This window comes from Pelobates fuscus, chromosome 13 (genome assembly GCF_036172605.1).
Source record: "Pelobates fuscus isolate aPelFus1 chromosome 13, aPelFus1.pri, whole genome shotgun sequence".
NCBI lineage: Eukaryota > Metazoa > Chordata > Amphibia > Anura > Pelobatidae > Pelobates > Pelobates fuscus.
Genome location: NC_086329.1, coordinates 68,788,362 through 68,813,058, shown reverse-complemented (window position 1 = coordinate 68,813,058; position 24,697 = coordinate 68,788,362). Strand labels below are relative to the sequence as shown.

The window sequence follows — 24,697 nt, the reverse complement described above, 5'->3', positions numbered from 1 at the left end:
CACATGGGATAGGCAGCAGCATTGCAACCTAGCTGTGTGATACAAAAGTTAATATAAATACAAATAAACTAGTTCTGCGCTCAAACTCCCATTACTCCTGGGCGACAGCAATGACCATAGTACACATCAGCCAAAATACATATAGTAAACAAATGGAGGTTTTTAGTTACCTCCAATGGCCATGAGAGGGTAGGCCCACCTGCCACGTCAAGGCAGACCTCTGTATTGAGCATTCTGTGTACTCAGTAGTGTGTGTATTCAGCAGTCTGTGTGTACTCAGCAGGCTGTGTGTGTGTATTCAGCAATGTGTGTATTCAGCGGAATTTGTGTGTGTATTCAGCGGACTGTGTGTGTATTTAGAAGTCGGTGTGTGTATGTATTAAGCAGTTTGTGTGTATGTATTGCATTTGTTGGAGATACTAATAAATATAAGCTTAATTTTATCTATTTATATCATTATTTAAAATTTGTATCATTGAACTCTCTGTTGTTGTGTTCTTCTTTTAAAACAAAAGTTGTTAATTAGGTCGGACAACTGTATGAGTTGTTTTTTCTAAACTTAAACCTCAGTATTCAGGTTTAATTGCCATGTTGGCACTTGAAGAAAAAAAAAGTTGGCATGTATTGCGGTTTTGGCACTCGGGCTCAAAAAGGTTCGCCATCACTGCTCTAGGATCATGCAGACAGCACTTCAGCATGATCCTGGCTGTCCGGAAGGCTGTCTGTTAGCCTTACATGTTTGAGACCAGGCTGACATGCCCATTCAGTGGGTGTATACGCACACATCTCAGGTAGGGCACACATTATGGGTGTCAGCAGTAATGTCCCCTTCCACCCATCCCGATTACATAGCTCCCAATATTAAGTGTATGCTGTAGCTGGGTTTTACATTTGGTGCTGGAAATATTGAATGATACACCCCCATTTTGAGCTGGCCACTCACTTACTCAGTCACAAAACATCACTGTTTCATATGGGCCCAAATCTTGTCATCACCATCTTTCTGGCTCTCTCAACTTGGTAACATTGAGAGGTATAGAACTGGCAAGAATAGCTGGGCAATGTGTCATGAACATTAATGTAGTTACATATGAAAAGGGGAATCTCACCTGTAGTAAATATGGTGGTCTCTGTGCTTTGCTTTTATTTGTGTTTTTTTCATTTTCAAATGGATTTAATTAAAAAAATTGCATTTTATGCCAGATTGTCATGATATGAGTGCACCTACAGCATCATGGGGAAAAGACTTTACCTAGGACGTCAGCACGCCTGGTTCACAGAAGTGTACTATTAAAAGGATATACCAGGGTGAGTGGGCCTAAGCCTCATGGAAGCCAGATGCTTTTACTCTGCTCCTTACTTGGCTTTTGTATTTCACAAGAAATTCAACAAGGTTCCAATGAGGCCTGGTGCAATGGACGGACCGGAGAGGAGGCTACTCTCACGACCCAAGAACCACTCGCAGCACTACTCTGTTGCCGCCCAACCCCCACAGACCGGCAGGAGTTATCCTGGAACCACTGGCTTGAACTACGTATATATGCTGATCCAAGACAGCTGCTACTGCATACGCTAAGACCACAGCTAAATTTCTTAAGATGGCGGACATGTTTCCCACACATGGGCACAAGCTGACTCAGCCCAAGAACTTTCAGCATGACTGTGCTGAGCAAACACTGAAAGTTTGGAAGTCGAGAGCCAGGGAGTGAAGGGGCCTCCTCTGGGAAAAGCATACTCTCAAGTGCGTGTCTCCCAACATAAGCCCGTTCAGGCTTGCATCACCCTCACAGACAGAAGACCTACTGCTGCCAGCTGCGACAGACCACCAGGACCTTCTGCTAATTCCCAACAGAAAGGGACTTTCACTCTTAGAGCCCCTGAGAGGCTCGACGATGCTTGCCCTAATTTAGACCTGGGGCTGGAGGAATGTCCTACTTCTATTCTATCATGCTGCTCTCTTCAGCAGACTTCATGCTTATATTCTGTTTCCCTAAGCTGGGCACTGACTGAACATGGACTTACCACCCTAGGCAATACACCTGTTCCTATTAGATGTTTCCCTAATACTAGTAGACACCACCTCGTGCTTATTTGCCCTTAATTGCCAATCTTTGCAGAGATCTCTCTCTTTGTTTTATTTAGGCTTATATTAATTTTTACCTTATGTGATTCAAGTTTCAGTGGTCTTTCTTCTCATGTTGATTTAGCAAGTTATGCAGCATTATTACTCAGTTACACGCTATCTTATACGTTATACAAGCTTAGACTCCGCTTCAAATTTAGACATGCATGCCTTTCCTGATCTTACTTGTTCTTCTTTAAAAAAATAAATAAAGTGGTATTGCTAAACAATTATGATTTTAAATGCATGTAATAACCTTCCATATACCTCAACAATGAAAACAAATTGACAAAAAAAAGGAATATTCCAAGCACCATAACCACTACATCTCTGCGTTAGCTGTAAGTCCTCCTTCTAAGTTACGCCTGGCAGTGCTTAGCTCAGGAGAGCTAACAGAAGCTCCTGCTTACGAGCTTCTGTCTCTCCAGTGGTAGTAGTGTAGGTGTAGTGCGGAACCTGGCAGATCCCAGGTAAAAGTCAAACCATTCTAATGTGGTTTGACATATAATGTGGTTTACAATGAAGTAGTGCCAGGACACCATTGCAGTGGTTATGGTTTTTAGAGTGTTCCTTTAATAAAGTGCTAATGCAGTGGTAGAATAATGTTGACTGGGGTGAGATCTACTTTAACAATAATACCGATTAAGTAATTCAATATTCTGTTATTGATACCGGAGAAACTGACGGAAGCCAAGCACAGAGAGATGGACACAGGTTTCTTCAGGAAGGAAGAGATTCTTTATTGGATCACCGATCGGGACTCAGAGGGACTAATGTCACCAAAATACAGCAAGTTCTGAGCCCCGGACAATAGTGCAGGCTCCTTATATAGGCACATAACTCCTCCCATATTAAGCTCCACCGCACACTCTTGACCAATCAATACAAATAAGAATTAACTTCCTGCTTGACCGCATGGCCTGTCCAGCACAATGGAGGAGGGGAATACTATATCCTGTATTCTTGCACATGCTCCGTACACTACTGATCGTATCTTGCCTCGTGCAACCAACTGATCGATAAGTCAGCATATGCACGTACACATGCCACGTGGTAATCTCGGCCTACTAAATTTATTTTTACCGAGATTCCACCACATTCCCCCCTTTGATGCCTCTTGATATTTCACAATTACTTGAGGCATCACTTAACCTTGGTTTGCATACACCGCAAGTTACCTTGAACCAGACCAGACTTATCTTATGATGTGAATCTTCAACACTCATCTTCATCTTCCTGCATTGGTTCTCCCTGATCTAGAGCCTTATATTTATAAATTGCCATTATCTGTGCAGCAGCCTTCCTCTCTGCTATATTTTCTATCAGGCTTTGCACAGACCTAACTACTAAGGGTATAAGACACGGCAGGAGTAGACACAACATTAAAATTAGTAGGACTCCACCTACCACTGCCTTAAGCCCTCCAAACCACTCATACCAGCTACCAAACCAACTACTTGGATTATACCCTTTCCATACCTGTGTAGGCACATGCGCTAGTTTAACCATATGGCTAGTAAGCTCAGCTATTGCTTGCCCTTCGTCATCTATTTGAAGACAGCAATTGCTCAGGTTAAACTTCCCACATACACCTCCCTCTACTGCCAAAAGGTAATCCAAGGCTAATCTATTTTGGTATACTGCTGTCCTCATCCTGGTATTGTGCTTCGCTAGAAGATTGAGCGCTTGTGAGGTCTCATTACTAATTATCTCAACCACCGCCTGTAATCTTATAATACGGTTGAGCATATAAATTGGGGTTCTATAACCGAAGGTACCATCCTCTGCCCACGTGGCTGGCCCATAGTAATTTATAATACGCTGGGGAGGCCATTCATTATCTTCCCAGGTGCCTATCTCTATGGGTCCCCTTTTCTTCCTATGATTCACATCATACACTTTAACACCTAAAGTCTCACCTGTTTCAATAGGTAACAAGAAGAAGGATGGTTTGAGCATACCCAACACACATGCCCCTTCCCAGTCCTGTGGCAACTCCGAATAGGCTTTCTTACCACAGATCCAGTACAAATTTGCTGGGGCTCTCCAGTTAGATGTGATGGATAAATCAAACCACACATCCTTTAAATTGGCGTATCTAGCAAACGGGTTAGATGGTTCTGAGACATTTGAAGCCGACCACCAAGTTGTATTCTTTGTATCATCATCATAATCTTTTTGCCCTAGACAAGTTAATTCTCCTACAGAAGTATTATACATCATTCCTTTCCTTGCTATGCAAACATAACCTATGATGGAGGTCTTTAATCTCCACTCAGATTTACCTCTAACACTCATATGATAATCGGCTTGTGAAGATATTAATTGGTCAACTGCCTCAGAACCGGACATTACCTCCTTTGCTTCCCAAGGCCATTGGTCTCCCATGTTAGTACCTCCACACACATAGCAGTTGGTAACATTAAGACTACCGGCAATACTTTCAGCTAAATCAATAAACAGGTTTTTAGCATTATGGGGGATCTTATTATCTATGCTCATCTCTTCATAAAAGGAATGGTATACTTGATGAGTCTGGGAGGATACCGTATCAGTCTCTATCCCTATAAACAATACTGTCCCAGGATCTAAACCCGTCCCATATATTTGAAACCCAAATAAATTACCATATTTATCTAAGAACTTGTCGGGGTTATTTATAAGTATATGGACTGGATTGCATTCCATAGACTTACAATATGGACTGGTAGGCAACTTAGTCACAATCATGTCCTTGTCTACTGTCTGTTCCCAAGTTGCCCACACCACACAAGACCAATATGGGCAAAAGTTATAATCTCTATTTGGGCAGTCTCCCAGTAGTAATACTTATTTTTACTACTGGGACAAATATATTTATCGTTAGACCCATACGTCCTCTCCCATCTAAGATCCCCACATACATTCCACGGCTTTCTACCACTTGATATCGCCTTACACGCATCAAATAGCAGAACACCCGAAGAATGTACGGATTCTAATACCGTCTTATTAATTAGGGTCCCCTGAGGATCTCCATTCCTGAGAGTCAACCAAATTGTACGAGGTTGATACTCTGGACTGAAGCACTTAGGTTCTCCTACTCCTAAATGGCACACACTATATTCTATATTTAAGTATCTACATCTTGATACATCTTCTTTACACTCGTATTGCGAATGCCAAATTAGGGTTTGGGAAATAGGGTTACCTGTTCTTGTAGTCTTAATGCATACCTCACAGCTAGGAGTGTCGGTAGCTCTACCTTCCTGAATATAAAAATGCACATATAAAAACATTATCAGAAACACATCTTTCGTCGTCATCCTCAGTCTTCGTCCGTGCGAAGGCACCTCAGCTTCCAGGATGTAAGGGCTGCAGGGAATGGAGTTCTGCTCGTCTTCACAGGGGTCCCTTCGAGACTTTTCCTGACTTATATACTACACGTCGGTGAGCGGACAGGCTTTATTATGGCCTTCTCACTCACTTACCAAATCTCTGAAACAATAAAATTTGTAATCCACAAGGTTCCTCGTCACTGGGGGATAAAAATTCACAGGTAATCTATCTTGTACCCATTTCTGTACCTCCTCCATAGTCTTACCCAACTCTACAACCTGCTGCCGGGTAATTCCTTCTCCCAACTGACTCAAATCCCCCCTTAAGTTACCAAGTACGGGAGGTGGTCGCCCATACATGATTTCAAAAGGAGAGAGGCCCATCCTTCTGGTAGGTGTACTGCGGATTCGCAATAGAGCTATGGGCAAGAGAACGTTCCACTTAAGTTGGGTTTCCTGACACATTTTAGCCAACTGATTCTTAATAGTTCTATTCATTCTCTCTACCTTACCAGAACTCTGGGGTCTATATGCCGTATGAAGCCTCCACTTTATACCAAGCATATGAGTCAGTTGTTGTAGGCACTGGTGAACAAAAGCTGGACCATTGTCCGATCCTATAGAGCAGGGTAGTCCATATCGGGGTATTATTTCTCGTAGCAGGAATCTCACAACTTCCCCTGCTTTCTCTGTACGAGTAGGACATGCTTCTACCCAGCCTGAATAGGTACACACAACTACCAGCAGGTAGCGATGTCCACCAGATTTAGGCATCACTGTATAGTCAATTTGTAAATCGGACATGGGGAGTCCCCCCATAAACTGGACTCCTGGTGGCTTTACTGGTCCTTGCCTTGCATTTTTTTTAGCACACGTTACACATCTTCGTACAATGGCCTGAGTCAAGTTGGACAATCTTGGTATGTAGAAATGTTTTCTGAGAGATTCTTCTGTGCTGTCTCTCCCAGAATGTGTCCCGTTGTGATAGTTTTGGACAATTTCTACCGCTAGCGATGCTGGAATGACTATTCTTCCATCTTCTAACTGATACCATTTGTTCTCCAAATACTTTCCAGGTTCAGTCTTTAACCACTCCTCTTCTTGAGCTGTATAAACTGGAGACAGTGGAGTTGGTATAAGGGCAGCTATATGCTCCACATATTCTTGTCTTTCTGATTCAGCGGCACGCTTAGCTGCACTGCCATCCGATTTCCTTTGGTTACATCACCATCTCCTCTCAGATGCGCTCGACAATGTATAATACCGACTTCTTTCGGCTCCCACACTGCTTCCAATAGTTGTAGGATTTCAGCTGCGTACTTTATTTCTTTGCCTTCTGAATTCAATAGTCCTCTTTCTTTATACAAAGCTCCGTGGGCATGAGTGGTTAAAAACGCATACTTGGGGGGGGCGGAGCCTGACCGCCGAACTAAGCAGAAGCAGGGGACACGAGCTCCTGCTTGACAAGCGGGAAAAAAGGCACTATCGAGGGCTATACTGCCCAAGGACCCACCAGGGTGCATCACCCACGTCGGGGGTGCACCCATGAACAAATCAAGACCTTTTTAAAGCCCGTGGGAGCTAGGAAAGCGGGATACCAAGCGCGGCCTGCAGAAACCGGAGCCGGGGAGAGGCGGCCGCTCTCTCAGACACCGGACCCCACAAGCACCTAAACAGGTCTCCAAACCCCCCCCCTTTGGACTGGTGGGGGATATCCCAGTCCCCTCTGGACAGACAGACCTGGCAAACGGATCAGTCCTCTGGCTAAGGAACCCGAAATCGGCAGAAACACGAGGCAGGCGGAGCGCGTCCAAGATGGCCGCTCGTCGCAGTCCACAGAGGGGAGCCATGAGTAACCATCCTCAGCCTTCCTCCCTAGAGGTTCTCGACAGGCTCTGCATAGCCTTCTACGAGCTGCAGTGCAGCAGGGTATGCCAAAACTCACAGCGGCACGGGCGGTGACCATGTGGATCCGGCCGAAGACCCGCCGAAGCCAATATAGTGCCCCACTGCAGGCATTCCACGTGAGCACCCATACAAGCAAGCACCGACAAGCACACAAGGCAGATGCGATGAAGCCGCGAAAGACGCAGCCGACATCTACTGCCCGCACCCACGCCAACCACCGGAACAACGAGACCTCAGCCCTCACCCCAGCCTGGCGCAAACCGAATGGCGAACAACGGAGGGGTCGATACCTGCAGACCCGCTCATCACGGCAGACAGGGGCAGAAAGAAGGCACTTGGTTGGACCCACAGATACCCGGGACTGCTACTCCCATCATCACCGCCTGGACGTACTGAGCAATATCGCCCACACGCCTGCACTATCTCTGCCGCTGGTGGGAATAGGCTGAGCAGGTATTCCAACGTACAACCGTGATGCCCAGTCACTTAAAGGGGAAGCCAAGTAACTGGACTTACCCGTTATGAGACTCACCATAGAAATATATATAATATTCTCCTGTTGCTGTATACCCCCCAGCCTAATTATCAAGCTACACCAACACCCTTGACTGTATCTGTATGAGCAATGTGAATTAAGTATCAGGCACCCTCATTGTACCTGGACTTTAAGTGGCATAGGTTGAACGCCATGAACGGACTCACACCAGACCCAGTAAAACAAGGCTATCAGCCAGTTACAGTTATACTTCCTGGGATTTAACGTCCCTTTTTCTGTTTGTCATTATTTGTTTACAGTTAATTTATATATTGCCTATATAGAAGCTAGCAGTCTTACTTGGACCACCCTTAGGTGATTGAAATATTACCCTGAACAGCAGAATTTTGTTTTTCTAACTGTTTTTATTTTTCATGTCCTGCTGTCACTCTTCTCATGACTCACACTGTCTCTCCCTGGTAAAAGCCTAGATTATTTATATCGCCACTCTTCACTCAAGCAGGGCAATCTATTATTACGCATAGTTGAATCGTATTAAGCATAGCTAACCTCGAAAAGACATGGCTAAATCTTATTAAGCAGTTAGCACCCTACTGGGTGTTGATAACGTATAGCCTGTATGTTGAAAACCATGTAACTACCGTAGTGACTTAAGCCTGTTTATATAAAAAAAAAAGTGCAGTGTTTCTTATGCCACATTACTATCTTTTGTGTCTGTACCAGCTGTCGTGGCAGTACAAACCTGATTGTTCATTCTATGCACAAATAAAATAAAGAATTTAAAAAAAAAAAAAAAAAAAACGCATACTTGGAGTCCGTGTAGATGTTCACTCTTAAACCTTCAGCCAATTGTAACGCTCGTGTCAGTGCTATCAATTCTGCCTTTTGTGCTGATGTTCCTTTTGCCAGTGGCCGAGCTTCTATCACCTTGTCTATCGTTGTTACTGCATATCCTGCATAGCGGATCCCTTCTTTCACGTAACTACTGCCGTCGGTGTAATATTGAACATCGGGGTTCTGGATGGGAAAATCACGAAGATCTGGTCTACTTGAAAATACTTCATCCATTACTTCCAAACAATCATGTTGACTTTCAGTAGGTTGTGGCAAAAGGGTAGCTGGATTTAAGGTATTTACAGTCTCTAAATGCACTCTTGGGTTTTCACACAACATTGCTTGATACTTGGTCATACGGCTGTTACTAAACCAATGATTTCCTTTGTAATCCAACAACGTCTGTACTGCATGTGGGACTCGTACATAAAGTTCTTGACCCAGAGTGAGTTTATCGGCTTCAGCTACTAGCAGGGCGGCTGCAGCTACGGCTCTTAGACAAGGTGGAAGTCCGCTGGCCACTGCATCCAGTTGTTTAGACATGTAGGCAACAGGTCTTTGCCATGATCCCAAGTACTGTGTCAATACTCCCACAGCCATTCTTCTTTGCTCATGTACATACAGGTAGAATGGTCGTGTGTGATCAGGTAGACCTAATGCTGGGGCACTCATCAAAGCCTTCTTCACATCTTCAAATGCCGTTTGCTGTTCTTGAGTCCATAAGAAGGGGTCGTGCTCTGTACCCTTGATAGCTGCATACAGAGGTTTTTTGCCAGTATCGCGTAGCTGGGAATCCATATCCTACAGAAGCCTGCTGCCCCCAAGAATTCTCGCACTTGTCTTCTATTCTTGGGTATCGGTATTTGGCACACAGCTTCTTTTCTCTCTGGTCCCATAATTCTTTGACCTTCAGAGATATGGAATCCCAGATATTTGACAGTTGGCAAACACAACTGAGCCTTCTTTCTAGACACCTTGTATCCTGCCTTCCAGAGAATGTGTAGTAGATCGTGCATTGCTTGCTGACATATTTCCTTTGTAACTGCTGCTATCAACAAGTCATCTACATATTGTAACAATACACACTCTCCTGGGATGGACTCGAAATCCAGTAGATCTTGACTTAGAGCTGAACCAAATAGGGTAGGTGAATTTTTAAACCCTTGGGGCAGTCTTGTCCAGGTCATTTGGCGTTTTGAGCCCGTCACAGCGTTTTCCCATTGGAAAGCGAAGATACATTGGCTTTCTGCGGCAATTCGGAGGCAAAAGAAGGCATCTTTGAGGTCTAAGACTGTAAAGTAAGTAGCCCCACCCGGAATTAAAGCAAGCAGGTTATATGGATTGGGTACAACTGGATGTATGCTAACAACCGCATCATTGACTGCTCTCAAGTCCTGCACAGGTCGATACTCATCTGTACCGGGCTTTTGAACAGGCAGCAATGGGGTGTTCCAGGGGGAAGTACAGAATTTTAGGATACCATACCGTATGAACTTATCCAGATAAGATTGGATGTTCTTCTTAGCCTTCTGCGGGATGTGATATTGTCTTAGGCTCACTGGATAAACCCCAAGTTTTAGTTCGATTTTAATAGGTGGAATATTGCGGGCCAGTCCTGGTGGGTTGTTCTCTGCCCAAACTCCTGGTATGTTGAATAAGGATTCATCACTCCTAGGGTTTTGGCTAGTCAACGCTGTATAAAGTCGCCACTCTTCTTCCTTTGGTACGGATAATGTCATAATACCTGAAGGTCCATTAAACTTTAAGGATGTTGTTCCATTTGGTAGGAACGTAATCTGCGCTTGTAATTTGGATAGCATATCACATCCCAGCAATTGGACTGGACATTCAGGCATATAAAGGAATTGATGTTTTACTACGTGGCCTCCCAATGTACAGAGTCGACTTTTAAGAACCGGTTTTGCAGCACTTCTTCCAGTTGCTCCTATTACAGTAATAGTTCTTCCAGATGGAGGAGCAACTAGGTCAGTCACCACCGAATGTTCAGCACCAGTGTCGATCATGAACGCACTCCTTTTTCCCCCTATTGATACATCGACCATAGGCTCCGCTCGACCAAGGGGGATGGAGCCCGGTCGGTATCAATAGTCCTCCATGACCGTGTCAGCCAATCCTACAAAGTCCCTACCTTCTCTATCGCGGGACCTTTGCGCTGCTGGATAATACCTATCTTCCCTTACACTTCCTCTGTTCCCATTACTCCCTCTATTACCATTGCTCCCTCCGGGGCCTCCTCTACCTCTCGCTCTGCCTCTAAAGTTTCCGTAACCTGCCCTGGGTAGGTCTCTCTCATACTGCTCTCTTTGCGGACACTCGTTTCTCCAATGCCCTTCTTCCTTGCAATACGCGCACTGATTCCTACTCAAAGGCTCCCTATTCCATCTACTATCGCCTCTATCTGGGCCCCGTCTATCTACGCCTGCGATCGCTACCGCTAGCATATCAGCCTTTTTACGCATCTTGCGCTCTTCCTCTTTCTTCGTCTCTGTTTCCCTGTTCATGTACACTTTATTTGCTACCTCCATTAGTTGGGTGATAGACATTCCTGCAAACCCTTCTAACTTTTGTAGCTTGCGCTTAATATCTCCGTAAGCTTGGCTGACAAAGGCGGAGTTTACCATTCGGGAATTATCAGCGTCTTCCGGATTAAAGGGGGTATACAAGCGGTATGCCTCCAATAATCGGTCATAAAAGACACTGGGCGCTTCATCACTTTTCTGAATCACCTCAACTGTCTTCGACATATTAATAGCTTTCTTTCCTCCGGCTTTCATGCCAGCAATTATAGCGTCTCTATAGGCTTTCAGTTGAACCATATCTGCGCCATTAACATTCCAATCGGGATCGGTATTAGGGTAATGTGTTGCAGCCCATGCTGCCGGATTGGCTTGATTTAAAGCACGGGCCCTATCCTCTAGCGCTTTAATGGCCGCTTGGTTAATCCTTGTCCTTTCTTCATTATTGAACAATGTCATTAATAACTGCTGGCAATCAGCCCATGTCGGATTATGTGTCTGAACTATCGAGGTGAACAGATCGGTCATAGCTTGTGGTTTCTCAGTGTACGAGGAATTGTGGGTCTTCCAATTCAAGAGATCGGTAGTCGTGAACGGGACATATACGAAGACTGGGTCAGCATGTGCCATTTGACCTGCGGCATCGAGATAGGCTGACCCAGGATTCAGACGGAGAGGCATCTGATAATGTTTGAGTTGTTGGGTACCGGTTAGTTGTCTGTTTAGTATAGGGCTACGTGAAGGGTGAGTCAGTTATGAGTTCCAGTCGGGGTGGTAATAGGGCATGAGGATGTGGGAGCTTGATTTTGGGAAAAGCTAGTAAATAGAATACTCCCAGCCGAGCTAGAAGAAGCTTGACCGGAAGTTTGAAGTGGCGCCAAATCAGGATATTCAGATCTAACGGGGGTTGGTTCTGGTTCCGGAAGGGGAGGTTTAATACGAGGGGGGGTGGATTCTGTGCTGGAGGAGGAAGCGGAAGTGGATGAGGGCAATGAGGGGAGGGGTATAGAACTTCCTGCACTCGCGTCACCTCTTCCTGTAGGGAAGTAAGGGGGCGGCAAAGGGATCTCGGACTCAGGGGGCGTGTCCAAAATGGGCCTAACCACAGTCCTAGTGGACAAACAAGTCCTGGCCACCATGAGGCGACATTGCTCCTCGTGGCATATCTGAATCCATTTTGGCGAGTCGTTTACGGCCTGTCTCCAACAATCAATATATGGAAACTGTCCGTAAAGTTCAGGCCTACGTGACACAGCCACGTGTACACGCTGTATCAGGGTTGGATCCAAACTTCCACGTGGCGGCCATGCCGCAACCAAAATAGGCCACTCCCTAGTGCACAAAGTGACCAAACGTACAGGAGACATTTTAACCCCAAAATCACATGTTTTAAATCCCTTTTTAAAATGCTTTACCATACAACCTAAGGGATCCAAAATCGTTGACTCCGACGCGCCCATACTTATCAATGGAACGTCGTTGACAACGAATACTATGCACGCGTTCTATTCAACAGTCACACCCGTTTCCTCTGGCAACAGCACCACGTGGTACGGTTACCAAGTGAAACGTACACAATAACACACAGGGAATTCCCGTACACACACAGCTGTTACACCAGTCACTAAATAATCAATATTATGCCCTTTGGCGAAACTATACAGTCACCCACGCTATAATTCTCTATATACGAATTACCCGTCTATAACACACCCCAGTAACATCGTCTTTTACAAATAGCGGTTACAGTACGGTTAGCATAGGTCAAAGCACAATTTAAGGTCACAATACAATTATTAGTGGTTATGGTGTTAAACATGCAATGGACGACAAGGATTAGTACTTATATACAGTGTCAGTAAATATACAGGGTTATGGTACCGTGCACTATGATACAGCAACACACTATTAACACTCTCGCTAGACGGCTGAGCTCGCGCTATCTAACAAGATATACACTTTACTAACAATCTTTAACACATTAACAATCCCAACTAAACTATTGGCCAGTACCTTGAATGGACTACCTAAAACTATGTACACCCATTTTGGTTAGCCACACTGCCCAAGCACCACATATAGCGAACTAGAGGGCGGAATTTACAACAGAACCCTCTTAGTCTATTTACTCTATCAAAAATCTAGTGGGTTCCAAATTTACACGCCTTCCCACTTAGCCAAGATAGGTTGAGATCTAGCGAACCGAATTTACACAGGCGCCGCTTAGTCTCCCGGTCCCTCCGACCTAGCGAACAAAATATACACCCTAGAACGCTAGTCTAGACAAGACACCGGTGTCCGGCTAGGGCTATTTACACAGGACCCCGCCTGACTCCAAACCAAATCAAACGGTCTTACTAAAGAGCGTTCGATTGAGCGGTGCGCCTTCGCTCCTTCCCTCCGACAGGGGGGCAGATTCCATACACAGATTTAAACCCCTTTTGGGCCTACCGCACAATCGGTATACCCCTAGTGGGTCTGCCGTCTAAAACAGCAGTTGTCTTACCTCCTCGTTCCTGAACCTGAGTTCACACTCATCGACGGGGACACCCCAGCACTTCTTACGTAGAGGCCGATGATCTCCTGGACAACAGACCAGTGGCGCCGAGACGAAGGGAGGTCCACGCAGAAGTTCAGGGGTGCAGCCGTAGAGAACGTGGGCAAAGATAGACCGTCTCACGCCTCTGCCTCTCAGCTACCGTTGAACGATGAGCTTCCCGGCCAATGCACCAAATGATACCGGAGAAACTGACGGAAGCCAAGCACAGAGAGATGGACACAGGTTTCTTCAGGAAGGAAGAGATTCTTTATTGGATCACCGATCGGGACTCAGAGGGACTAATGTCACCAAAATACAGCAAGTTCTGAGCCCCGGACAATAGTGCAGGCTCCTTATATAGGCACATAACTCCTCCCATATTAAGCTCCACCCACACATTCTCTTGACCAATCAATACAAATAAGAATTAACTTCCTGCTTGACCGCATGGCCTGTCCAGCACAATGGAGGAGGGGAATACTACATCCTGTATTCTTGCACATGCTCCGTACACTACTGATCGTATCTTGCCTCGTGCAACCAACTGATCGATACGTCAGCATATGCACGTACACATGCCACGTGGTAATCTCGGCCTACTAAATTTATTTTAACCGAGATTCCACCACATTATGAATATAAAAAGCTTTTATTGCATGCAATGCAGTAGGAGAAAATATATTATTTCAGGGAATCAGCAGATGAAAATGTTCTGGTAGATGGTATATGGAAGAAGAGAACGTGTTGCTTGTAGGAGAAAACAGAGAACACGCGGTTTGATAATATGCAGCAGAAGATGCTCTGTTTGTTGGTACACAGCAGGGACGTTGGAAGAGGCTATCTGCTGGTTGGTAGATGTTCTGTTGTCTGGTGGTATTCAAGAGGGAGCACTCTGCTTCTATTCCTGCCATTCAGAGTTCACATAAGACAGGCCACTGATATGATGGTCATCACATGAGGAGATGTTATCCTTCATGAAAGAGTGATTTAACTCCATTGTGCTTGTATCATAATCTGATGTCTATAAACAAGAGGTAAGATTTCATAAGTACAGCATGCTATATCTGCTTCTTACATTGAAATTACAATCTACACTACACAAGTAGCGGCTGGAGAGAAATTCTACGAGGCTATGATTGATGGAATCTTCTCTTTGTAAGTAGATACTGGTGGAGTTTCTTTACTTTAAATAGCAAATTTTAAGAAATGTGCAGTTCAAATTAATCTAAACAGTAATGACAGTAGGCAAAGACTTGATTTATAATTGCACCCAGTTTTCATTTTCTAGGTTAGATCTCACCTATGTAGCTGGTAGAAAGAAGTGTATAGGTGGATGGTATCGGTATCACAGTCTCTGTCCTGTCTGTAACAATCTGGGCTGCGTGCTCGGGAGACTCTGGCGTCCCTTCAAAGGCACTGCTAGATAAACCGAAATCCTGAGTATATATACCATATACAGTTAATTGGCACATCCCCAGGCGCGATTACATGGGCATGCGGTGACGCCTACCACGGCATCATGACGTCAATAAAACAACTTTATTTGTAAATTACAATCCAGTAAAAGACAATCTTTAGAAATCTGTCTGTCTGTATACACTGCATATAATAATCAAAGTGCAAATTTCTATACACCAGAAATCTTTGTGGTAATACTGATTCCAAAGGGGAAATCTGACACATAATCACAGGTAGGGATATGTAAAAAAACAGGCATGATATATTGATCTATGTTTCACTTAGCTAGCTCAAGATAGCTTGAGATAAAATACAAATTTATATACAAATAACATGTCTGCAGTAGAAAAGAAGTTACCGTACATCATACTATTTGTAGAATCCTAAGAGTGTTGCTTGATTGTTCAAACCTGTCAGGTGATCAAGGGGCTTTAAACAAAAAAATAAAAAATATTACGAAGTCCACAAAAAAATTATAAAAATAGTAAATAAGAGATAAGAACAATACGTCTGCTTATTAGTGTTCTCCTAAAGTGTATGTGGGTGATCCTTGTGAGAGACCCTGTTTTGCGCAAAGTAGCATACCTATGTCTGTCAAATTGTTGCCACGCAAGAGATTCGGAACAAACTGGTCTAAAAGGTTTACTGTAAGGAGTACAAGATAACAAATTAGGACATCCACCTGTAATACTAGGTATCCAGAGGGTGTTATAAAGAGTGTCATAAGAAATGTTTTAAATAATAATCCTCATTGAGTCCTGATGGTGATAGAGTCTCTAAGGTGCTGATCCAATTGGTCTCTCTTTGTAGTTTCTGTCTGTCACCTCCTCTCCTCAACTGGGGCACTCTATCAATCACCTGGAACCTCCATTGGTTAACACTATGGCCATGGGACTTGAAGTGCCTGGGTATCAATGCTTCACACGCTCCTCGCTGTAATGCCATCCTAATACTCCTTTTGTGCTCACCTATTCTTTCTTTAACGGGTCTAATAGTCTCCCCCACATAGACATATCCACAGGGACACTTCAAGAGATACACAACAAAATCTAAATTGCAAGTATAATATCCATTGACCCTGTATTTCTTACCAGAAAATAGATGAACAAAAAATTCACACTGCTGCAACGCGAACAACCTAGGCAAGGAAACGTGCCATTTTTTTTTGAACCACTTGAAAATTACTTACTGATTACATTTTGCACAATTCAGATACTTTTTGCCTTTATTAGACACACGTGTGTTAATATTTATTATGGTATTGCATTATCTTAGCATGTAAATACAAATGTAACGATATTGCTTTGTTTAGGGTAACATTTGTCTACTTACTGCGAATATAAGGAATGGAGGGCTCACTTTACACTCCTCTAGATCTCCCCAGTTAATGTCTCTATAGAAAGGGTGGCGTACCCTTGGGTCCGTATCTAGAAGCTAGTAAGAGAGTCAGCAGATACAGTGAGTATTAAACATTCGTGTTAGTATATTGGTTATGTATTATTACCTTTACCACCAACCTTTTTTTTTTCTTCATATCTTTTCCAATCTATAAATATTTACCATTGTATTAATGATGGTGCTAGTAGCAACTAATCTACTTTTCTAGCAGACCTCAAATGTAGCAAAAGTAACCCAATAAATGTAACTAACAGCTAATTCCAGTAACATATTCCTCTGTCCTCCTACAGCTCCCTTCATGTCTCCCTTCATGCCTCATATAAATCAAATTAAATTATTCGCCATTGCCATTTCTGTCTCCTTGCCATGTATCTGTTCCTGTAACAACCTGTTCCTTACTGTTACGATTACCCTTAGGCTTGCTGAGAGCTGGACCGCTTAGTCGTCTGGATTCCTAGTTGCTGAAGAGGAGAGAGAGCGGCTTTCCTTAATATTCCATAAGAGTCCTGTAAGTGTAGAACAATCCCACTAGCTATAGCATAGCTAGGATACCTTTCTGCCCAACAAAACGAGTCGAGGCTGCGATTTGAGGGTCAAGTAAGAACTGAGGACTGGGCTGACCAGCCTGCTTTTTATTGTGGTTACATACAAAAAGGATACTCCCAGGGGGAGGCATAAAATCACCAATCACATATTGGATACCTCCCACACATCTCCTCCCCTCAGATAAACAGTTAACATAATTATGCAGTACATATTTTTAACCAAGTTCTGGATGTACCCCAAAACCAGGGGGTACCCCTTTAAATCCTACACCGCTGTACAGATCTTGTTCAGGGGAGCAACATATCCGAAAACCAACCCGTTCGGATGAATGGTTCGAGAGTTATGGGTTTTCAAAGTTTTGACCGACCGCACAGACTTCCTGGCCGAAAATGGTTCCACACGTTTAGGCCTTGCGGTCGGTCTCCGTTCGTACGGTGAAACTCCACGAACCCATTGCCATCCATAGGTATCCTGGGGGTCGCTGTACTCCCCCTGCGAAGGGTAATCGTCCTACCGAACGGTGAGCCGCTCGGTAGGTCCAGCACGAAGTTATACTATCCTGGAGGTCTCAGCGGTGTTCGCCTGGGTGCGTCTCCGTTTTTAGTTCCAGACGATTGCTGGCAAACACCGCTGGTCGTACGTAAGATGGCCGCGAACACGTGCAAAGTCCTGAAATGGCGGCCACCTAGACGTTTACACAAAGGATTCGTGCTGAACCCTACCAACGACTGCAAATAAGTCAGACAAGTGAAAATAACATTTAAAGGCACATAGTTCAATAAGGTTTTTGTAACAGTGCTCCCTTTTTGTGGAACACTCTGGCAGACACCGTCTGACCCCTTTTCGGGGCAGACTAAGGCTGTCCAGACCGCTGGTTATGCTGGGCTGAGGTCCGTTTGTCTGGACAACCCGTCCGCGTTGCCATTCTGTTTCCCGGGTCGGTAGGTAATGGTAAAATTGAAGGGTTGCAATGATAAACTCCAACGTAATAACCTGCCGTTATCTCCAGAGACCCGGTTTAGCCACACCAACGGGTTATGGTCGGTGACCAGAGTGAACTCTTGTCCATATAAATAGGGAGTCAATTTCTTTAATGCCCACACCAAGGCCAAACACTCCTTTTCGACCGCTGCATAGCTGACTTCGCGGGGTAGGAGCTTCCGGCTGATGTAGGCAACTGGATGCTCCCCTCCATCTTCACCTACTTGGCTGAGGACGGCTCCCAGCCCGAACATGGAAGCGTCTGTATGGACGATAAAACGTTTATTAAGAGCTGGAGCCGCCAAGACAGGAGCATTAACCAAAGCGTTTTTGAGGGCCTGGAAAGCCTTTTCACAGTGGGGAGACCACAGGACCTGTCGAGGTAAGTTTTTCTTGGTCAAGTCAGTCAGGGGTTTGGCAAGTGTGCTGTAGTCGGGTACAAATCGTCTGTAGTACCCTGCCGTGCCCAGAAAGGCCAGAACCTGGGTTTTAGTGATGGGGGTGGGCCAATTGGCAACAGCTTCTATCTTGGCTGGCTCTGGTCGCTGTTTTCCGCACCCCACCCGGTGACCCAGGTACTGTACCTCGGCCATCCCAAAGTGACATTTTTCTGGTTTCAGAGTCAGGCCAGCAGCCCGGATCTGATCCAGAACCATTCCTACATGAGCTAAGTGGTCCTCCCAGGACTCACTGTGAATCGCTATGTCGTCCAGGTATGCACAGGCAAAACTCTGGAAGCCATCCAGGAGCCTATCCACCAAGCGCTGGAATGTAGCTGGGGCATTCTTCATCCCAAACGGCATTACCTTAAACTGGTATAAGCCGAATGGGGTGACGAATGCCGACTTGGGGATAGCCTCCGGGGCCAGGGGAATCTGCCAGTAACCCTTGCAGAGGTCGATAGTGGTCAGGTAATTTCCCCTGGCTATGCGATCGAGTAGCTCGTCTACCCTGGGCATCGGGTACGCGTCCGTCACTGTTTTTTCATTGAGCCTCCGGTAATCTACACAGAACCGGGTCGTCCCATCTTTCTTGGGTACCAGGACAACCGGGGAGGCCCAGGGACTATCGGAGGGCTCAATCACCCCGAGTTGGAGCATCTCATCTATCTCCTGCTTCATTCCTGTTCTAACTGCCTCGGGGATGCGATACGGGGGCTGGCGTAAGGGTGTTTGCCCGGGGGTGTCGACCTGGTGGGTAGTTAGGGTAGTGTACCCTGGCTTCTGGGAGAAGGTGAGGTGTTTGGCCTGGAGGAGTGTATTGAGCTGCTCCCTTTCAGTGGGGTTAAGTCGGTCTCCTATCTGAACCTGGGATACTATCCCTGTGGGGGGACTTTTTTCTAATAGGTCGGGGATGGGTAGACTGTCGGGGTCTTCCTGGGGAGGACAACATACGGCTGTCACGTTCTCGGGTCGCTCCAAGTATTCTTTGAGCATGTTTACATGGAACGTCCTCCTAAGGTTGTTGTCGTGGCAACTGGCTATGACATAAGTTGTGTCGCCCCGTCTCTCTACAATCTGGTAGGGGCCCTGCCATGATGCTTGTAATTTGTCTGTCTTTACCGGCTTAAGTACCAACACCTTTTGTCCTATGGTAAAGATTCTCCTTCGGGCCCCCCGATCGTACCATACCTTCTGTCTTCTCTGGGCCGACTGGAGGTTAGCCTGCACGGATCTGGCTAGCTGCTCCATTCGGTCTCTGAGTTCCAGCACGTATGGCACAATGGGGACACCGTCAGTTTCTGTCTCTCCCTCCCAGTGCTCCCGGATCAGGTTTAGGGGGCCCCGTACCTTTCTTCCGTAGAGCAACTCAAAGGGAGAGAACCCTGTCGTTTCCTGGGGCACCTCCCGATAGGCAAACAGGAGGTGCGGCAGGAAGCGTTCCCAATCTCGGTATTCTTGAGTGAACGTTTTGAGCATTTGTTTGAGGGTTCCGTTGAACCTCTCACAAAGTCCGTTCGTCTGGGGATGGTAGGGGGAGCTCAGAAGGGATTTAATTTTGCAGACCTGCCAGAGTTGTTGGGTCAATTCGGCTGTGAATTGGGTGCCTCGGTCAGACAGGATTTCCTTTGGAAATCCTACCCGGGAGAACACTTGTACCAGTGCATTCGCTACCGTATCCGCTTGGATGTTGGACAGGGCGACAGCCTCGGGGTATCTGGTAGCGTAGTCCACTACGGTAAGGATGTAGCGCTTACCGGAGGGACTAGGGGTGGCCAGTGGTCCTACTAGGTCAATAGCAACCCTGCTAAAGGGTTCCTCTACGATGGGCATATTGACTAGATGGGCTTTAGGGTGATCGCCTCGCCTTCCTACTCATTGACACACATCGCAAGTATTACAATAAGTCCTAACATCAGCGTGTACTCCTGGCCAAAAGAATGTGTGGGTAATGCGGTGTAGCGTACGGGTCACAGCTAGATGACCTGCCAAGGGGATGTCGTGTCCTATCTTGAGGATTTCTCGACGGTATTTGTGGGGCACTACCAGCTGTCGCCTACGTTGTCCCTTTTTCTCCGTCAAGCGGTATAGTTTGCCTTTTTCCCATAGAACAGTTTCGTTATCTGCCCCGCTCCCCCCGGTCTCTGCTCGTTCCCGGTATTTTTGTAAAGTCGGATCATTCCTAGACTCGGTCTCGAAAGTATCTGGGGTGTCCCAGGGTATGGGGCCTAACATGTCAGGAACAGTCGGGGTCGGTCTTACCTGGGTCTCCCGCACTGGTGAGGGTTCTCGGTCCGTCCGGGCTTGTGCTCGGGTAGTCACTGGGTTCGCCTCGTTGTTGTACGCTGGAGCATAGGCAGAAGTCATGGGGCCCAAATCGTTGCCCAGTAGTACTTCCGCAGGTAAATTATCCATTATGCCCACGTTCACAGCCCCCTTTCCCGCTCCCCAATCAAGGTGTACTTTAGCGGTCGGAATTTTGTACACATCCCCCCCCGCCACTCTAACGGCCACGGTCTGCCCTGACCGCTTGTGTTCTGGCACCAAATGACTCTGCACCAGTGTGATGGTAGCCCCTGTGTCCCTCAACCCCTCGGTAGATCGCCCTTCGAGCCATACCTTCTGCCGATGGTGCTGGCGGTTATCTGAAGCAGCATATACAGGGTCTGCCTCGTGAAGCGGCCCCAAATATTCCTCCATCGAGGCCTCTTGGTTAACACAGTGGGCGCGGGCAGAACGGTATGGCCCCGAGGGGTAATTGTAATTCCTGGGTGTCTGGTGCGTGTTAAGAGGGCAGTTAGCCATGAAATGCCCTGGTTGCTTGCATCGGTGGCAAGTTGGTCTGGGACGATCAGAGTTGTTATTGGGTGGCCCTGAGTGTCGGGTGGGCCCTGCGGGTACCGGGGCTCGGAACTCCGTACGAGGAGGTGCACGGTAAACCTCTCTGGGCTCAACCCGTGCTGGAGCCCGGTAGCTCGTTGGCTCGTGAAGACGTGAGTCATAATGTTCATCCGCTAATTTGGCTGCTTCTTCTAGGGTGGAAGGTCGCCTGTCTCGCAGCCACTCCTTCCCCTGCTGTTCCATGCCATTATAAAAATGTTCTAAGAGAAACAATTGTAAGATTTCCTCACCAGTCACAGCTTTACTCCCGCTCATCCAGTGATTTGCCGCTCTCCGCATTCGGTGCGCCCATTCCATATGGGTATCGTTAGGCTTCTTTTTCGTGCCTCGAAACTGCCGGCGATACGTGTCTGGAGTTACAGCGTATCGTCTTAGCAGTGTCTCTTTAACTCGCTCATACTGTGTCACTTCCTCAGTACCCAAGGTACGAAAAGCTTCCAGGGCTCGCCCGGATAGTTTCCCAGACAGGATCGTGGGCCACTCTCTGATGGGAATCTGGTGCAGGGCGCATTGCCTTTCGAAGTCCGCCAAGTATTCATCAATTCCTGTCTCGCTCTCTAGGAAGGATCTAAATGCCGCAAAGGGTATCTTGGGCTTCCCAGCGTTTTCGACAGGAACGATTACCTGCGGGGCTTCAGCATTGCGTTGTGCGTTTACTAGGTCAAGTGCGTGGGCTCGGGCCTTTCGTATATCCTCGTCTGCCTCCGCCATCAACTGCTGTACTAGTTCTATAGGTGGGTTTGGCCCGTATAGGGAGAGCCTCTCCCGAACAATCCTTGCCTTTTCATCACCATTCGTGGTTGGTGCTTCCGCCATTGTGAAGCTTTGATCCAGTTCGGTCAGTTCTGCGATCAGTTCTCTCCTTGGCCGGTTGCTGGCGTACCCTCCTCTGCTTTCCAGTAAATCTTTTAGGGTGGTACGCTTCAATTTTGTGTAGGTGCTCTCCATCCGTTCCGTACCTCTCCTAGGAAATCCAGGATAATCCCACCGCTGCCACCAAATGTTACGATTACCCTTAGGCTTGCTGAGAGCTGGACCGCTTAGTCGTCTGGATTCCTAGTTGCTGAAGAGGAGAGAGAGCGGCTTTCCTTAATATTCCATAAGAGTCCTGTAAGTGTAGAACAATCCCACTAGCTATAGCATAGCTAGGATACCTTTCTGCCCAACAAAACGAGTCGAGGCTGCGATTTGAGGGTCAAGTAAGAACTGAGGACTGGGCTGACCAGCCTGCTTTTTATTGTGGTTACATACAAAAAGGATACTCCCAGGGGGAGGCATAAAATCACCAATCACATATTGGATACCTCCCACACATCTCCTCCCCTCAGATAAACAGTTAACATAATTATGCAGTACATATTTTTAACCAAGTTCTGGATGTACCCCAAAACCAGGGGGTACCCCTTTAAATCCTACACCGCTGTACAGATCTTGTTCAGGGGAGCAACATATCCGAAAACCAACCCGTTCGGATGAATGGTTCGAGAGTTATGGGTTTTCAAAGTTTTGACCGACCGCACAGACTTCCTGGCCGAAAATGGTTCCACACGTTTAGGCCTTGCGGTCGGTCTCCGTTCGTACGGTGAAACTCCACGAACCCATTGCCATCCATAGGTATCCTGGGGGTCGCTGTACTCCCCCTGCGAAGGGTAATCGTCCTACCGAACGGTGAGCCGCTCGGTAGGTCCAGCACGAAGTTATACTATCCTGGAGGTCTCAGCGGTGTTCGCCTGGGTGCGTCTCCGTTTTTAGTTCCAGACGATTGCTGGCAAACACCGCTGGTCGTACGTAAGATGGCCGCGAACACGTGCAAAGTCCTGAAATGGCGGCCACCTAGACGTTTACACAAAGGATTCGTGCTGAACCCTACCAACGACTGCAAATAAGTCAGACAAGTGAAAATAACATTTAAAGGCACATAGTTCAATAAGGTTTTTGTAACACTTACCTTATCCAGGATGTCTCTAATTTCACTGTTCAGCCAGGCAGGGTAGTGGTGGTGCTATTAACACCTGCTTTGCATATGTTAATAGCTTGACCTTGTCATTCAAAGGGAAATCTGTAGACACGCCATATTCATTGTTTAGGAGTACCTGGCAAAAAGACATAGGGTAAGTAATTTGATAAATACTACATTTAAGAGTAAATGCTCATTATATTTCTAATCATTATTATTATTTAAGCGTCAACAAATTCTGTAGTGCTGTACAATAGATTTCCAATTAGACGTATTATCATCAGGGGCTTTATACTAAGTCCATCTTAGTCTGTCCTACAGTTTTTACACATAAGCTCCAATCTTATATTTAAAATGGACCTACAGATCTAGTTCCTCTCACAGCTCCCTCTAACTCTTCCCACTACTACCACTACTGATATAATAACCCTTTAACATCTCCTACTATTGTTCCTGTAACAGCCCATTGCCCCTGTGGCTTCGATAATCAATTTTGAAAGCGATACTGCAACTATGAGAATCCCATAGTTTGTTCCCTCCTGTTTTCACAATCAATCCTTATAATTCCTGCTATTACTATTTTTATGACCACTTCCTTTACATCTCCTAATACTGTACCTAACCGCTCCCTCTAACAGTCCCCCTACTGGTCCTAAAACAGTTCCCTGTTACCAACCTCTGGTGCCATATTTACAGGTGTTCCAACTCTCTCCCTGATCTGTTTATCACTCAGGATGTTCTCCGCTGCAAGGCCAAAATCTGCTATTTTCACATGGCCTTCTCTGGTCAGAAGAATATTCTCTGGCTTCAGATCACTAAATAATGAAGCGAAAGAATAAAAAAAATGAATGAAATTTTTTTAAATAATATAAGCAATCCGCAACAAACAAATAATGGAAAATTAAAAGACAAAACACACCGGGCAGAACATTTCAATACACTTTGCTTAAAACATTTTTGCTTTAAAACAGTCTTGCTAAAAACTGAACAGTGATGAGTGAGGCAACACATTTTCTCCCATTCTTTATCGCTAAAAGTACAAAGTTAATGGTCTCCCATTTACCCATACATAGCTAGTGGGTCTGGGTCTAGGCAAGTGCGCTCAAATAATGTGAGGTCTCGAGTCAGTGCTTGTCCTTGTCTTAACAAAGCTCTATAATTGCTTATACTTACAGGTGATGCCTGAGCCATATAATGTCCTTATTCCCATTGTGGAATGCAGATGGTGAAGTCTGGGCAATGGGTCATCAATGAAAGAGTTAG

General features: G+C 45.8%; 1 long non-coding RNA gene across 1 annotated transcript; it reads right to left on the bottom strand.

Annotated features, from left to right (window-relative positions):
- Positions 1-14,500: 14,500 nt before the first annotated feature.
- LOC134582996 (uncharacterized) lies at positions 14,501-24,158 on the bottom strand. Its single transcript, XR_010086297.1, has 4 exons — positions 24,111-24,158; positions 23,426-23,570; positions 16,544-16,645; positions 14,501-14,774 (listed from the first exon to the last, which is right to left on the bottom strand). It is a non-coding gene; the product is annotated as an uncharacterized LOC134582996 (long non-coding RNA).
- Between the last annotated feature and the right edge of the window lie 539 nt (positions 24,159-24,697).